General features: G+C 47.4%; 1 long non-coding RNA gene across 1 annotated transcript in view; it reads right to left on the bottom strand.

Moving 5' to 3' along the window:
* Positions 1-6,665: 6,665 nt before the first annotated feature.
* Positions 6,666-15,230, bottom strand: part of LOC309376694 — an 88,827-nt gene continuing 80,262 nt past the window's right edge. Inside the window, exon 2 of the long non-coding RNA XR_014171271.1 lies at positions 6,666-6,725. This is a non-coding gene — a long non-coding RNA (uncharacterized lncRNA). The remainder of the gene's footprint in view (positions 6,726-15,230) is intronic.

Raw genomic sequence — 15,230 nt, 5'->3', positions numbered from 1 at the left:
TCTTAACCTGAAACTGTTCTTAACCTGAGGTACCTCTTTAGCTAATGGGGCCTCCCGCTGCCACCGCGCCGCTGCCACACGATTTCTGTTCTCATCCTGAAGCAAAATTCTTAACCTGAGGTACTATTTCTGGGTTAGCGGAGTCTGTAACCTGAAGCGTTTGTAACCTGAAACGTCTGTAACCCGAGGTATCACTGTACTATGATACCATTTTAAGCAGCCATGCATTTTCCAAAATTATCATGGGAAGTGTAGTTTGCTAAGGGTGCTGAGAGTTGTTAGGAAATCCCATCTCATCTCAGAGCTATAATTCCTGGTGTGTTTTAACAGCCAATCTCTTTCCCAAGGGAACTCTGGGGATCGTAGCTTGCGGGGGTGGGGGAGGCCTCTAAACAACTCACAGCACCTTTAGCAAACTACGTCTCCCAGAGTTCAAGGTCACTCAGTGAGCTGCATGGTTGTGTGGGGATTTGAACCCTGGTCTCCCCTAGTCCAAAATTGTAACCGTTATAGAAGACTACCACTTAAAAATGTGCACCAAACTCAATCTTTGAGCAATCTTTTGCGCAAACTGGCTGAGTCAATGCAGAGCCTTTCTGTGTTCAAATTCCCAGCAGCTTTTGTGGACTCCTTTTTCTGTCTTCCTAAGACCCCTGTGCAAGAATCTGGTTTCAGACTCAAAGCAAAAATTTGTGGAAAAATGGGATGGTTACAGAAGATATTTTCAAAAATACAATAATAGTTTTGACTCCATGCTAGCATTCGAGTGATAAAGGAACTAAAAGGAGGTGGACAACAATTAAGGATTTATTATGTTTTCAGATTGTATTAGAAAAATTATATAGAAAGGTTTATTGTTTTGTGTACATTCAAATGTAAGATAAAATATATGCAAAGGGACTTGAGAGGAAGTCAAAGTTGAAGAAAATATTTTGGAAGATAAAAGGGGGGGAAATATTACTTTCATTATCATTTTGTGTGCGGGTGTGGGTGTCTGCACATATGTGTGTTGTTGTATGCAATGTTTGGGAGGAAATAATACAGTAAATAACAAACTAAATATTTATGTATGTAATTTTTATTTCTTAATTATATTTAGTGGTAGTATGGCTGTATTGTTTTTTGTAACATAAAATCATTCAATAAAAATTATTTTTTAAAAAGAAAAAGAATCTGGTTTCAGAAACCTTTGGAACGCCAGCCCAGCCGCATCCATCCATCCCAGTTCCTGCCAGCCTCATCTGTCACAATAATCAGACCCCCAAATTCATGCCCTGACTCCTGACGGCCGCTGATGAGGAACTGCCAGGCAGAAACTCATTTTTATCCATTGATGAACAAGCCAGGGGAGCGTTCAGGAAAGCTGCGTTGCACTCGGCAAAGATGACGAACGGGCTGGATAGAAAGAAGCAGCAACTGCCGGTGCTATTTATTTTGCTACATGAGAAGGAAATAACACCTGCATTTTAAGGGGATTTTATTCCCCCTCCCCAACCATTCCCAACACGCATTAATTGCTTTACTTTTTATGTAGGAGAGGACTAGATACCTTATTGTTGCATGTACCCCGATCTCCAAGTGGCAAGGGTGCCTGCGCTTTCGCAGGGCTGGGATTCCTTGGGATGAAGGTCCGTGAAGAGACTGTGGTGTCTTGAGGATAAATGGTTTTATTTACGCAAATATACAAGCTGAGCCCTGCTCGGTATAGTTCATAGCTTCTCTGAGTTCTTCAAGCCCCTTCGCCACGGCAAGGCAGTGATCCAAGAAGGGGATCCAAGAAGGCTGATCACCGAAGAATTGATGCTTTTGAATTATGGTGCTCAAGGAGACTCTTGAGAGTCCCATGGACTGCAAGAAGATCAAACCTCTCCATACTGAAGGAAATCAACCCTGAGTGCTCCCTGGAAGGACAGATTGTGAAGCTGAGGCTCCAGAAGAGAAGACTCCCTGGAGAAGACCCTGATGTTGGGAAAGATGGAGGGCATAAGGAGAAGGGGGCGACAGAGGACGAGATAGTTGGATAGTGTTTTCGAGGTTACCAGCATGAGTTTGACCAAACTGCGGGAGGCAGTGGAGGACAGAGGTGGCTGGCGTTCTCTGGTCCATGGGGTCACGAAGAGTCGGACACGACTAAATGACTAAACAACAACAACAACAAGCTGAGCAGAGGATGAAGAGGCTAACGGCATTAATACCCTGGTTCCCCAGCAGATCTTGCCTCATTGGGGTTCCAGAGAAGCCCCAGGCCCACAGCCCACAGAAATGCAGTGGTACCTCAGGTTAAGAACTTAATTTGTCCTGGAGGTCTCTTCTTAACCTGAAACTGTTCTTAACCTGAAGCACCACTTTAGCTAATGGGACCTCCTGCTGCCGCCGCCGCACAATTTCTGTTCTCATCCTGAAGCAAAGTTCTTAACCTGAGGTAATATTTCTGGGTTAGCGGAGTCTGTAACCTGAAGCGTATGTAACCTGAAGCGTATGTAACCCGAGGTACCACTGTACATGCCTCTGTCTCCGCAGCATCCAGAACAGGGGCCAGCAAACTTTTTCAGCAGGGGGCCAGTCCACTGTCCCACAGACCTTGTGGGGGGCCGGACTATTTTTTTTAGGGGGGGGATGTACGAATTCCTTTGCCCCACAAATAACCCAGAGATGCATTTTAAATAAAAGCACACATTCTACTCATGTAAAAACATGCTGATTCCCGGACCGTCCGTGGGCCGGATTTGGAAGGCGTTGGGCCGGATCGGGCCCCTGGGCCTTAGTTTGCCTACCCATGATCCAGAATCAGCCAAAACTCACTCTCTTACACAGCCCCCGTTTCTCGGTTCTCTCTCCTTGGGTGATGTGGCATCCAGCCAGGTGAGGTGGGAAAAGGCCCACCCATTTGTTTCTCTAGCAACAAAGCAACTTCTTTGGATATAGTAAATGGCAGTACTTAACTGGCCAGCGAGAGCCATTACCTTAACAAAGGAACTGGCTTGACTGGTTTAGCAGCCTCTTCAAGATCCTAAGGAGACCTGCAAGGGATCCAGGGTATCATTCAGACTGACACCCCCTCCCCCAAAATCAACACTGCGTTGAGTTTTCCCTCATTTTGAATCACTATGACGCATCCTTGTGCAACGGAAGTTTACCTTGGCAGGGCAAGAAATAGATCGCAGCTATTTCCTTCCTACTCTAACCAGGATCTCATTTAACAGTCAATCTCTTTTCACACAGAACTCTGGGAACTGTAGCGCGGTCAGGGGAACAGGGGCCTGCTAACAACCTTCAGCACCCTTTACAAGCCCTATACCCAAGGGTCTCAGGGCGGTTCACATAATAAAATCAAGATATAAAGCCATATAATAAAAATAAAAACAACCCAATGTTGTTGTTGTTTAGTCGTTTAGTCGTGTCCGACTCTTCATGACCCCATGGACCAGAGCACGCCAGACACTCCTGTCTTCCACTGCCTCTCGCAGTTTGGTCAAACTCATGTCTGTATCTTCAAGAACATTGTCCAACCATCTCGTCCTCTGTCACCCCCTTCTCCTTGTGCCCTCCATCTTTCCCAACATCAGGGTCTTTTCCAGGGAGTCTTCTCTTCTCATGGGGTGGCCAAAGTCTTGGAGCCTCAGCTTCAGGATCTGTCCTTCCAGTGAGCACTCAGGGCTGATTTCCTTCAGAATGGAGAGGTTGGATCTTCTTGCAGTCCGTGGGCCTCTCAAGAGTCTCCTCCAGCACCATAATTCAAAAGCATCAATTCTTCGGCGATCAGCCTTCTTTATGGTCCAGCTCTCACTTCCATACCTCACTACTGGGAAAACCATAGCTTTAACTATACGGACCTTTGTTGGCAAGGTGATGTCTCTGCTTTTTAAGATGCTGTATAGGTTTGTCATTGCTTTTCTCCCAAGAAGCAGGCGTCTTTTAATTTTGTGGCTGCTGTCACCATCCAAGAAAGTAAAATCTCTTCCCCTTCTATTTGCCAGGAGGTGATGGGACCAGTGGCCATGATCTTCGTTTTTTTGATGTTGAGCTTCAGACCATATTTTGCACTCTCCTCTTTCACCCTCCTCACTTTCTGCCATCACATTTTGAAAGGGCATAGGGTATAAATCAGATCAACCAAAGGCCTGGTTAAAAAGAAATGTTTTTGCCTAGTACCTAAAGGTGTATAGTGAAGGTCCCTGGGGAGAGCATTCCACACATGGGGAGCCACTGCAGAGAAGGCCCCATTCTCGTGTTGCCACCTTCCGGACCCCTCGAGGAGGCGGCACACAAAGGAGGGCTTCAGAAGATGATCTCAGGGTCTGAGTAGGTTCTTATGGAAAGAGGCGGTCCTTGAGGTATTGGAAATGATATCACTTGTACAGTGTGAATGTGTCACTCCCTTGGGTGTCCCACCAAGCTTTGCTTTGTATCTACCTACCACCAGCAGTAGAAGGTCCCCAACCTCTTTCTCTCAAGGGAATGTGGCCCTCGAAATCGAAAGGTTGTGCATCCCTGGTCTATATGGACTTGGAGCTTTCTGGATGGCCGGCACCTGGCTGATCCAGAAATGGCATTTATCCAGGGTGCCGGATGGCATCCAACATTGCCAGGATAAATTTCTGGACTTGTGCAGAGAGGTCAGTCTGTGCTGTGGTGGTACTTGACCTCACACAATCCGCTAACTGGGCTTTTTCCTCCCCTTGGCCCCTGCAGCTCAGCTAGAACTAATTCATTCACTAGCAAAAATTGATTTTGCTTCACAGCCCTGGTCAGCAACCGCTCAAGGAGCCAGCCAAGCATTTTGCTCGCTTACATCCTGTAGCCATTAAATCGAGACACAGACATTTGCTGCTGGGTTGGGGGTCGTGAGGAAACCCTGTGAGTTTTTAAGGTTACAATAAAGAGAGCATCAACAAAGGTTCCCTGTATTTCTGATCTCGGCCTAAGCAGGAACTTGGGTGTTTTGCTTAAGGCACAAAATAAAATAAAAGGAAGTAGTTCTTCATGCGGGACGCGGGTGGCGCTGTGGGTTAAACCACACAGCCTAGGACTTGCTGATCAGAAGGTTGGCGGTTCGAATCCCCGCGACGGGGTGAGCTCCCGTTGCTCGGTCCCTGCTCCTGCCCACCTAGCAGTTCGAAAGCACGTCAAAGTGCAAGTAGATAAATAGGTACCGCTCCGGCGGGAAGCTAAACGGTGTTTCCGTGTGCTGCTCTGGTTGGCCAGAAGCAGCTTAGTCATGCTGGCCACATGACCTGGAAGTTGTACGCCGGCTCCCTTGGCCAATAAGGCAAGATGAGCGCCGCAACCCCAGAGCCGGCCATGACTGGACCTAATGGTCAGGGGTCCCTTTACCTTTACCTTACTATTTTATGCAAGTTAAACTATGGAGCTCATTGGCCACAGGTGGTAGGAATGGCCACCCCAACTTGAGTGGCTTCAGAAGAGGATTGGACAAGTTCTCAGAGGTGAGATGGCTACTAGGCATGATAGCCAAACTGTCTCTACAGTTGGAGGCAGCAAAGCTTCTGAATAACAGTTGCTGGAAGGGGACCAGTGGTTCTGTCTATCTGTCTATCTTATCTATCTGTTGAATAGTGGAAAAGATGGACGGAGGACACAGCTCTGTTGGATTCACAGCTCTTTATTAAAGCAGTTAGAACTGCTCCTGGAATCAGACTGACTGAAGCCTAGCTGGCTGCTTTATATAATACTAAGTAACCTGAAACAGTAACAACTCACAACTAGCTAACCAATCAGGAGCGACAGTTTTCAATCCTTCATTTACATACTGGTGGCCCTGAGTGAGAACTGCAACAACTAATCTTAATACATAACACTATCGTCTCTCTCTCTCTCTCTCTCTCTCTCTCTCTCTCTCTCTCTCTCTCTCTCATCTATCTAAATCAAATAATTGTGGGTTTTTAAAAATTATTTTATTTTGTTACATAACAATACAACACAAATGTTTGAGAGATACAGAAACGAACAATGGTTTTCCTGTTTGAAACCATCGGGTCCATAACTTAAGAAAAAAAAGGATACAGAGTGGAGTAATGATTAATCCAGAGAGATTAAAAGCAATGCTATGAATAATAAGATCATGATTCCACGGAAGCACAATGGAGTGGTCAATAAGAAGTCCTGGAATAAAATAAAATCCATGCTTTGCAGACATCTGCCAGCCATCCATTTGTCATTTCACATGTGAATGAACACCATGCTGCAGAGTCCATAGGCTTTGCCCCATAGGTCAACCCTGGAAACTCTGAGAGAATGAGTGGGTTTTTCAGATATTGCAGTACCTAAACCTGGTATCGGGGGAAGGAGGGCTGCAGCCACCCCCTAGCAACACCCCTTCACCTTGGGTGACTTTATAGCTCATATTCATCAACAGCTGAAGAATTAAGCTCAAAGCAATCTCCCAATAAGCAGGCCTCTGTGAGTTGGTAGATAAAGCACACCACAGGGCTTGTGTGTCTTGACTGCTGTGCCGTAAACCCACAATCACCCTGACCTGCTTCTAGACGAAATGCAATGGATCCTTCAAGAGGCTAATCCTCACCTGGAACTGTTATAAGAAAAACCTGCTCCTTTTCCTTTATGGGATATCCAAGAGCCCGTACGGAGTCCTTAAGTGGGTTCCCTATCAGCAGGAGAAAATAACAGAGGCCAACCAGAGAATATTGAGAAGCAAAGCAGCTAGTAAGCCTGATCTTTATTAAACTGTTGCAACAGGGTCCTCACTCACCACATGCAGGAGAGAGGAGGAACCCAGAACAATGGTGCGCAAGCCCTTATATAGACTTTTGAAATTGCCCACCCTGTAGCTCAAGACCACCCCCCAAAACATCATACATACATCACAGAAGGGGGCGGGGCTGCAGCAGAAATACATCACAGGAGGTCGTCTACAGCAGAAATCTTATTTGCCAGGTGTCAGGGAACTGCCATCGGAGCTAGAGGCGGAGGGAAGGCTCCAGAGGGATGCCGGAGAGGGTCCCAGTAGGGAGAGAGGCAGCCCATCTGCTTGGGAAGGAAATCAGCGTAACACCAGTGGAGAATGGGGGCAGATGGGGGAATCGGAGAGGAGGCTCCAGGACTCCTCGCTGGAGACCAGTGGGGAGAGCACGGGTACTCCGCTGCCCACACCCTACCTGCGCAGAAGACTTCCGCGCAGGGAGAGTAGGAGGAGACTTGGCGTCAAAGAACTTCTTTGCTGGAAGAAGTTCAAGAAACGTCCACTGACGGATTCTGCCAGCGATTGAGACAGCCATGGGTGAAAGGCTGTCCAGACAGAAAGGGTTCAACCAGGCAACCTAGCCAGGAGTGGCGGCAACTTACACACGAGCAACCCCTAGAACCATTACACCAGGATATCTGTTAATGGTCACTAACTGTTTTATCTGGGCAGCCTGGCCATTCTTTTGTGATGGTAAATACTTCCTGAAACCAGGTCACAGGCTCGCCCTATTCATACACAAATACACCCTTAAGACAGGTAAACAAAAGTCAATGGAAAGGCATTCCCATTTCCTTCCTCCTTGCAGAGAAATATTTGAGGTCAATTTGGGAGAGTCAAAATGGTTTGGGAGAGTCCAAATGGCTTTAAGGTTGCTCTCCTGTACTATTTCAGACATGTGGTATATATACTTATGTATGTGTTTGTCTTGTACATTTATGAATGTTTCTTTTATATTTGGGCTCTTAAAATTCTTATAACAGAAGCTTCTGAACTCTGGCTTAATAACATCTTAGGAATCTTCCAGTACGGCTGATTCTGTTGCTGGTAAGGACTCAGTGACCATCAGTGGGGGTTTAAGGGTGTCTCTCCTCTGGCCTCCTGGGTCTCATTCTATAATTTGAGAGTTGATTGAGAAAGCACAGACCTCTAAGTAGGAGATTAGTGTGGCTCAGTGTAATTGAAACCAGGCAAACAGCTGTTGGCTGATAAGTCCATCTCGATCTGGCTTTACACTGTCTTTGCTCATCATCCTTCCTGGGTAAGGGCACTGAGCAGAGAAAATGACACTTTTAATCCGGGCGCCCAGGTGACGCTGTGGGGATGCCAGAAGCAAAAAGGGCACAGGGGCGGCTTTAATTATTTCGCTCGCATCCCAGCTCCAGCGGGGAACAAGTCCCACAGGTTCCAGAGGGACCTTTGGTCTCCTGCAGCATAAAGGGTTAAAGAAAACCATGGCACACAAATCTATCAGCAGCTATTAGAGAGGCATCAGTCTGGATGTTGTCCGGAGTCCCTTCCAGATCTTGGGGTCCTGTTTCCAAGGAAGCTTGGAATCTAAGGGAGGAGGTTGCTAGGTTTCTTTGTGAGACAATGGAACCTAGCAACCTAGCTGACCACGTATGTGTCTTCATCAGCATGCCCAAAGAATGAGCCAGAGCAAGAGCTTAAACTATGTGATGGTGTGACGTTAACATATGAGAGTGCTGGAGGTGAAATAGTTAAACAGGTTACCCAATCAGGACCCAGGGGGTGGAGTCAGAGGGACTATAAAATCAGCTCTGGGAGGGGCGAAGGGAGGAGTTCCTTGGGAGGTTGGTTGGAATGGGAGTGAATTGGGACAGAGTCTGTGGGTAGGTTGAGTTAAGGTAAAGGTAAAGGCACCCCTGCCCGTACGGGCCAGTCTTGCCAGACTCTAGGGTTGTGCGCTCATCTCACTCTAGAGGCCGGGAGCCAGCGCTGTCCGCAGACACTTCCGGGTCACGTGGCCAGCGTGACGAAGCTGCATCTGGTGAGCCAGCGCAGCACACGGAACGCCGTTTACCTTCCTACTGGTAAGCGGTCCCTATTTATCTACTTGCACCCGGAGGTGCTTTCGAACTGCTAGGTTGGCAGGCGCTGGGACCGAACGACGGGAGCGCACCCCGCCGCGGGGATTCGAACCGCCGACCATGCGATCGGCAAGTCCTAGGCGCTGAGGTTTTACCCACAGCGCCACCCGCGTCCCTTAGGTTGAGTTTGTGTAGCGAAATAAGCTGAGTCAGGAATACCGTATTTTTCGCTCTATAAGACGCACCAGACCACAAGACGCACCTAGTTTTTGGAGGAGGAAAACAAGAAAAAATATATTCTGAATCTCAGAAGCCAGAACAGCAAGAGGGATCGCTGCGCAGTGAAAGCAGCAATCCCTCTTGCTGTTTTGACTTCTGGGATAGCTGAACAGCCTGCATTCGCTCCATAAGATGCACACACATTTCCCCTTACTTTTTAGGAGGGAAAAAGTGAGTCTTATAGAGCAAAAAATACGGTAGTTAGGGGCTAGGAAGACATGTGAATATCTGAGAGGTGGTTTAGTGAGTGAGAGCAGGTAGCGGAAGTTATAGGTCTGGATAGGCTCCCCACGATTGTAATCGACCGATACCGTTTATGAAACCACATGCTTGTTAAACTTCAATAAATAAACAGAAGTTTATGTTCCAATTTAACCCTGACTGGACTCAGTATTGTACCAGGTAGGGCCTGGGTGGTGGCAGCGAAAAATAAAGTGGTGGCACAGGGATCAATAGACGGTGAAACGTCCGGGACCCTGTGTGATCCCACAGATGGGACCCTGCAGGCTAAGGAGTGGGCCTTTCCTCTACCCCCTCGCCTAGTAGGAGAACAAGAGTCAGTGGGGTATGTGCGAACTGAGCTGGGAGCAGGCTGGAAGCTGAAGACACAGAGTCTCCACTGCAATGTGCTGGATCCAAAGTTGTGGCTAATGGAGAACCAAGATCTGTTGGGGTGTTAAGGCTGAGAGCCCTCTGCCAACTTTCACTCTAAGGAAACTGAACCTAAGTAAACAGCTGGAACCTCTGGAGGCTCTCACTGTCTCTACTGTCATCCGAATCTCCAAGGGCAAGACTCTGGGGAGTATTGTGTTTTCCCAGGGTTCAGTTTCCTTTGAATGAAAGTCAGTGGAGACTGTGGTTCTGTTTTGTTTTAAATTGCCTTGTTTAAACATGTTGACGTATGCCACCCTGGACTCCTTTGAGAGGAAGGATAGGATATAAATTTTAATTGTTATTATTGTTTTTGATGATGATGAATGTCTCCTTGGAATTTGCTGCCAAGGAGTGTGGTGGAGTCTCCTTCTTTGGAGGTCTTTAAGCAGAGGCTTGACAACCATATGTCAGGAGTGCTCTGATGGTGTTTCCTGCTTGGCAGGAGGTTGGACTCGATGGCCCTTGTGGTCTCTTCCAACTCTATGATTCTATGATTCTATGATCCATGAAAACAGACTCACCTTTGCTATTGCATTCAACAAAAGCTGTGGTTCACTGTTAAATAAGTGTAGGACAAAAATAAAATAGAGCACAATTCAAAGTGTTGGTGTTGACCTTTAAAGCCCTAAACGGCCTCGGTTCTGTATACCTGAAGGAGTGTCTCCACCCCCATCGTTCTGCCCGGACACTGAGGTCCAGCTCTGAGGGCCTTCTGGCGGTTCCCTCACTGCGAGAAGCAAAGCTACAGGGAACCAGGCAGAGGGCCTTCTCGATAGTGGCGCCCGCCCTGTGGAACACCCTCCCATCAGATGTCAAAGAGATAAACAACAACCTGACATTTCGAAGACATCTGAAGGCAGCCCTGTTTAGGGAAGTTTTTAATGTGTGACATTTTAATGTATTTTTAATCTTTGTTGGAAGCCGCCCAGAGGGGCTGGGGAAACCCAGCCAGATGGGTGGGGTGCAAATAATAAATTATTATTATTATTATTATTATTATTATTATTATTATTATTATTCCGAAATTTAGAATTAAGGAAGCAGTTTTATACTGATTCAGATGATTGACCTTTCTAGCTCAGCACTCCATTGGCTAGAAGCAGCTGTCCATGATTTCAGGTAGGGAACATTCCCAGCCCCACCTTACAATTTTCTGGACTCGTGAACGATTCAGGAAGGTCCAAGCCCCCACTTGTCCTCTTCCCGAGCTCCTGAGGCCGCTAAAAGCAGCCCGTAGCCCCACCCTAGCTGAACTGACGTTGGGTTCTGCCTGGGCTCTTCAATTCAGCTCTATTGATTTATAAAGCCTTTTCATTACTGAATTCTCCTTGGCGTTGGCAGTTGGTGGAGTCGTCGTACGTGAGCTTCATGCTTTATGGACTCCTGCAGACTTCAGGAAGAGTCTGGCTCAGGTGAAGAAGGCGTTCTTAGATTGATGAAGGCCCCAGATTTTGAGGAATGCCTATGCAAGGTTTATTAAAAGGGACACCTTAAACTCATTAGCGGGAAGGACCAGATATAAAGAAAGGAGATGAGGGCAGGGGGAGGAACAGGGCGTGTGTGTGAGAGAGAAAGATCAGTCGGAAGAGGGAGAGGGAATACAGTTACTGCCATGAAAATAATTTATGGAGCAATTTTAAATTCACAGGAAGGCAATTTGGGGTCTTGTATTGACTTCTCTCTACCTTTCTCTCCCTTCTCCTCCTCCCTTTTGTTTTGCAAGTACGGCTTGGATGATTTCTGAGCAGGAAAATAAATAAATAAGCAAACACCACCGCAGACTGGAAAGAGAAACCGTGCCTTGAGATCTTCCTTGATTTAGGATGCCTCGCAGGGCTGCAATTCTAGATCCCATTGCCAGCCGCTGCCGACTTGAGAGTCAGGAGTCGTCAAGGTACGAGGAGGGGGCCCAGGGGTGGGTGAACCATTAAGTGAAATAAGCACATGCTGAGGACAGAAATTTCCCATGGCTGGATTTTTAGCATCAATGGTCACAAATTGCTCAGCCATGTGTTCATTTTCTCAGTTGAAGTATATTAAAGAACACCTATGCAACAAGGCAGGCTGGGTGCCTTATCTCTGCTTAGAAGCGGTTGTGTTACATAAGATTAGTTTTGAGGATCTGATCAGAGACTTTGCAATTGGAAAAAGCAGGAGTCATCCCCCCCCCCCAATATAAATAAAGTAGAAGAACAATGGTACCTTGGTTCTCAAACACCTTGGTTCTCAAACGCCTTGGTACTCAAATGCCTTGGTACTCAAATGCCTTGGTTCCCAAATGTCGAAAACCTGGAAGTAAGTGTTCTAGTTTTTCAGAAACCGAAAGTCCAATGTGGCTGTCAGTTATTGTTTCCGGGGCGCCTGCACCAATCAGAAGCTGCACCTTGGTTTTCAAACATTTCGGAAGTCAAATGGACTTCCAGAATGGATTAAGTTTGATGCTTTTGTTTTTGCTATTTATTTTGTGTTTTTGTTTTTGAGGCTGTGGCGGTTGCCCTTTCGTTTATAGCCTGTCTGTGCAGGGGGGAAAGAAAGGGTTAAAAATGTAGACCAATAGGAAAGCTGGAGGCGGAGCCTACATGTGTATAAAAGGGGTTAGCCCGAGGTTTGTTAGAGGGTAGTTGGTTGGTTTTAGTGGGTTGGCTGGTTGGGAAAGGCAGTTGGAGAAGCAGTTGGCAGACAGGGCAGTTCTTGAGTGGGGGGAGGTAGAAGAGATAGAGAGAGGAAAATAAGACTAAGAAAGTAAAGAGTAACAACGTTTGGAATGCCATAAAAGTTTGTTTGTGGCTGAAATAAACTACACTCTTCTTTATTAATTTGAGAACCTGACTGAGACTGAAGTGATTTTACTGGGGAGGGCCTGGTTAGTGGCGGCGGATTAGTGGTATACAGGTCAATAGTCCGTGAGACAACCGGGGGCGCCACATGAACGCCACAATACCCTTCCAAAATTGTGCTAGCAAGTTCCTTTACTTAGCAGAGTTTACATTCCCCTTCTCACACACAGCAGAAATCTGGTTGCAGGCTCGTTAGAACCTCTTACTATTATTATGCAGTACCATCACCCTCAGATTGAATTGTATGTTCCTGGTAAGAGCCCCTTTTAAAACCGTCCTAAAAGAATAAAGGCACCACAGTCTTATTCATAAGTAATAAAAAGAAAGTTTACTCATGATCAGGCAGAGCACAGTGTGATCCCTGAAGGCAGGTGTAAAGGGAATTGGGGTTGCTCGTGCGTAAGTGGCCACTGCTCTAGGCAACATTGTCTGGCTAAACCTTTCCCTGGCTGCACAGCCCTTTCTCCGTGGCTGTGTCAGTCACTGGCAGAATCCGTCAGTGGGCGTTTCCTGAACTTCTTCCAGCATAAAAGCTCTTTGACACCAAGTCGCCGCCTAGCCTCCCTGCACGGAAGTTTTCTGCGCAGAGTGGGCGTGGCCAGCGGAGGTCCTGGGCTCTCCCCGCTGGTTTCTGTGGAAGAGTCTAGGAGCCATCTCTCCGAAGTCCTTCCCTGCTCCCCTTTCTTCCTGGTGTCACGCTGATTTCCTTCCTCAGAGGAAGTGTTCCCTCTCTCCCTACTGGGTCCTTCTCCTGCATCGCTAGGGAGCCTTACCTCCACTCTTGGCTCTGATGGCAGTTCCCTGACAGCAGGCTTGAGGCTTAAAGTAACAAATACATAAAAACAGGTTTACCCCATCAGGGAGATGAGCTGGGGGACTGCTTGGCTGGCAGGTAGCAGTTCATTCCAGGAAGTTCGCAGGATGAAAAGTAGATGGGGGGGGGGGAAGAGTGCAAACATGCCTTGTCCTTTTACCAGGTCTGGAAAGGTCACGCCTACCCATTAGTCACATGTAAGGAAGGATGCTCCAGGCCAGGAGGAACAGGAAGTTTCAACTGGCTGCATCAAACATTCCCTTGCATGTCCACTCTAGCAAAACAAGGAATGTTGTACTTGACTGCTCTCAGTGGATTACGTCCCACACTGGTTTCCCACAGGCATCCGGTTGGCCACTGTGAGAACAGGATGCTGGACTCGACGGGCCATTGGCCTCATCCAGCAAGCTCTTCCCACTTTCTTTATATCCAAAAGGCCAGTGAGTTTTTCGGAATGAAATAATGCCGTTTCACAAAACCCCAGCGCTCCCCTGCCCCTCGTGAAAGAATATATGGCCTGTTTCTACCTTGGCTGCTAATAACCCCTTTAACTCTTTTAGGAAAAGGCCCTGCCTTTCTGCTGCCTCATCAGGATTTTCTGCTTCTCGTGGCTTCTACTGTGGAAAAAAAAAAGAAAATAACTGATGCTGATTCAGCTCACTGCTTGCTTTCAACTTAACTTCCAGGAGCCCAGCGCTGCAGCCTTTGAATGCTAAACATTTCTGAGGCCATATTTGTTCCAACAGCTCCCTTTCATCCAAGTTTTATTTTTTCTTTTGCAAAACTACCCCCTGCTCCATGGCTAAATTATGTTTATTTTTATTATTATGGAATAAAGGTAAAGGGACCCCTGACCATTAGGTCCAGTCGTGGCCGACTCTGCGGTTGCGGCGCTCATCTCGCAGGGAGCCGGCGTACAGATTCCGGGTCATGTGGCCAGCATGACTAAGCCGCTTCTGGAGAACCAGAGCAGCGCATGGAAACGCCGTTTATCTTTCCGCCAGAGCGGTACCTATTTCTCTACTTGCACTTTGACGGGCTTTCGAACTGCTAGGTTGGCAGGAGCAGGGACCGAGTAACGGGAGCTCACCCCGTCGCGGGGATTCGAACCGCCGACCTTCTGATCGGCAAGTCCTAGGCTCTGTGGTTTAACCTCCCGTGTCCCTTTTATTATGGAATAGGATGTCCTATTTTCATCGGAGAAATGTTGGTTTGATGGTCCTGCCTTTCCCATTTTTCACCCTCACAAAAATCGTGCAACGTACCTCAGGCTACAAGACATTTACAGACCTAGGGAGCTTTGTGACTGAGTGGGGATCTGAACCTGGATGTCATTGCCCTATTAAGTTTATTTTTCAATGTGCCTGGTTTCTGTATCCCCCCTTCCACCTTGCCCTGAGATGCTGTTGATGTGGCCTCACTCCGATATGGACTTTGCCTGGGGGCAGTGGCGTAGCGTGGGGGGTGCAGGGGGGGCTGGCCGCACCGGGCGCAACATCTGGGGGTTAGCGTTAGGGGGCGCAAATCCACGGGTTAGGGGGCGCAAATTACTTGCCTTGCCCCGGGTGCTGACAACCCATGCTACGCCACTGCCTGGGGTTTTTTTGGAACCTGATCCATGCAGAAGTCAACCAGGAGCCACAAAGCTTTGGCAGCTTTCCTGCCAAAGCGAAATCATCGCTCAAGCCCCTAATAATGATGATAATAGCAACCGTCTGCAGGAGAGTGTAAATCCTACATAACAAACCTCTGGAAAGAGAAAGGAAAAATAGGAGCGGGCGGAACCTCAATGCGCCTGCAAACCAGGTAATTTGACATTCTGTTGCTAGCAGCCCTGTTGCAGTATTAATAATCTTTGGGTGTAAAATTACTGC

The sequence above is a fragment of the Podarcis melisellensis genome (genome assembly GCF_964234715.1).
Source record: "Podarcis melisellensis genome assembly, chromosome: 8".
NCBI classification, from domain to species: Eukaryota; Metazoa; Chordata; class Lepidosauria; order Squamata; family Lacertidae; genus Podarcis; species Podarcis melisellensis.
This window is presented reverse-complemented; position numbering and strand designations above follow the sequence as displayed.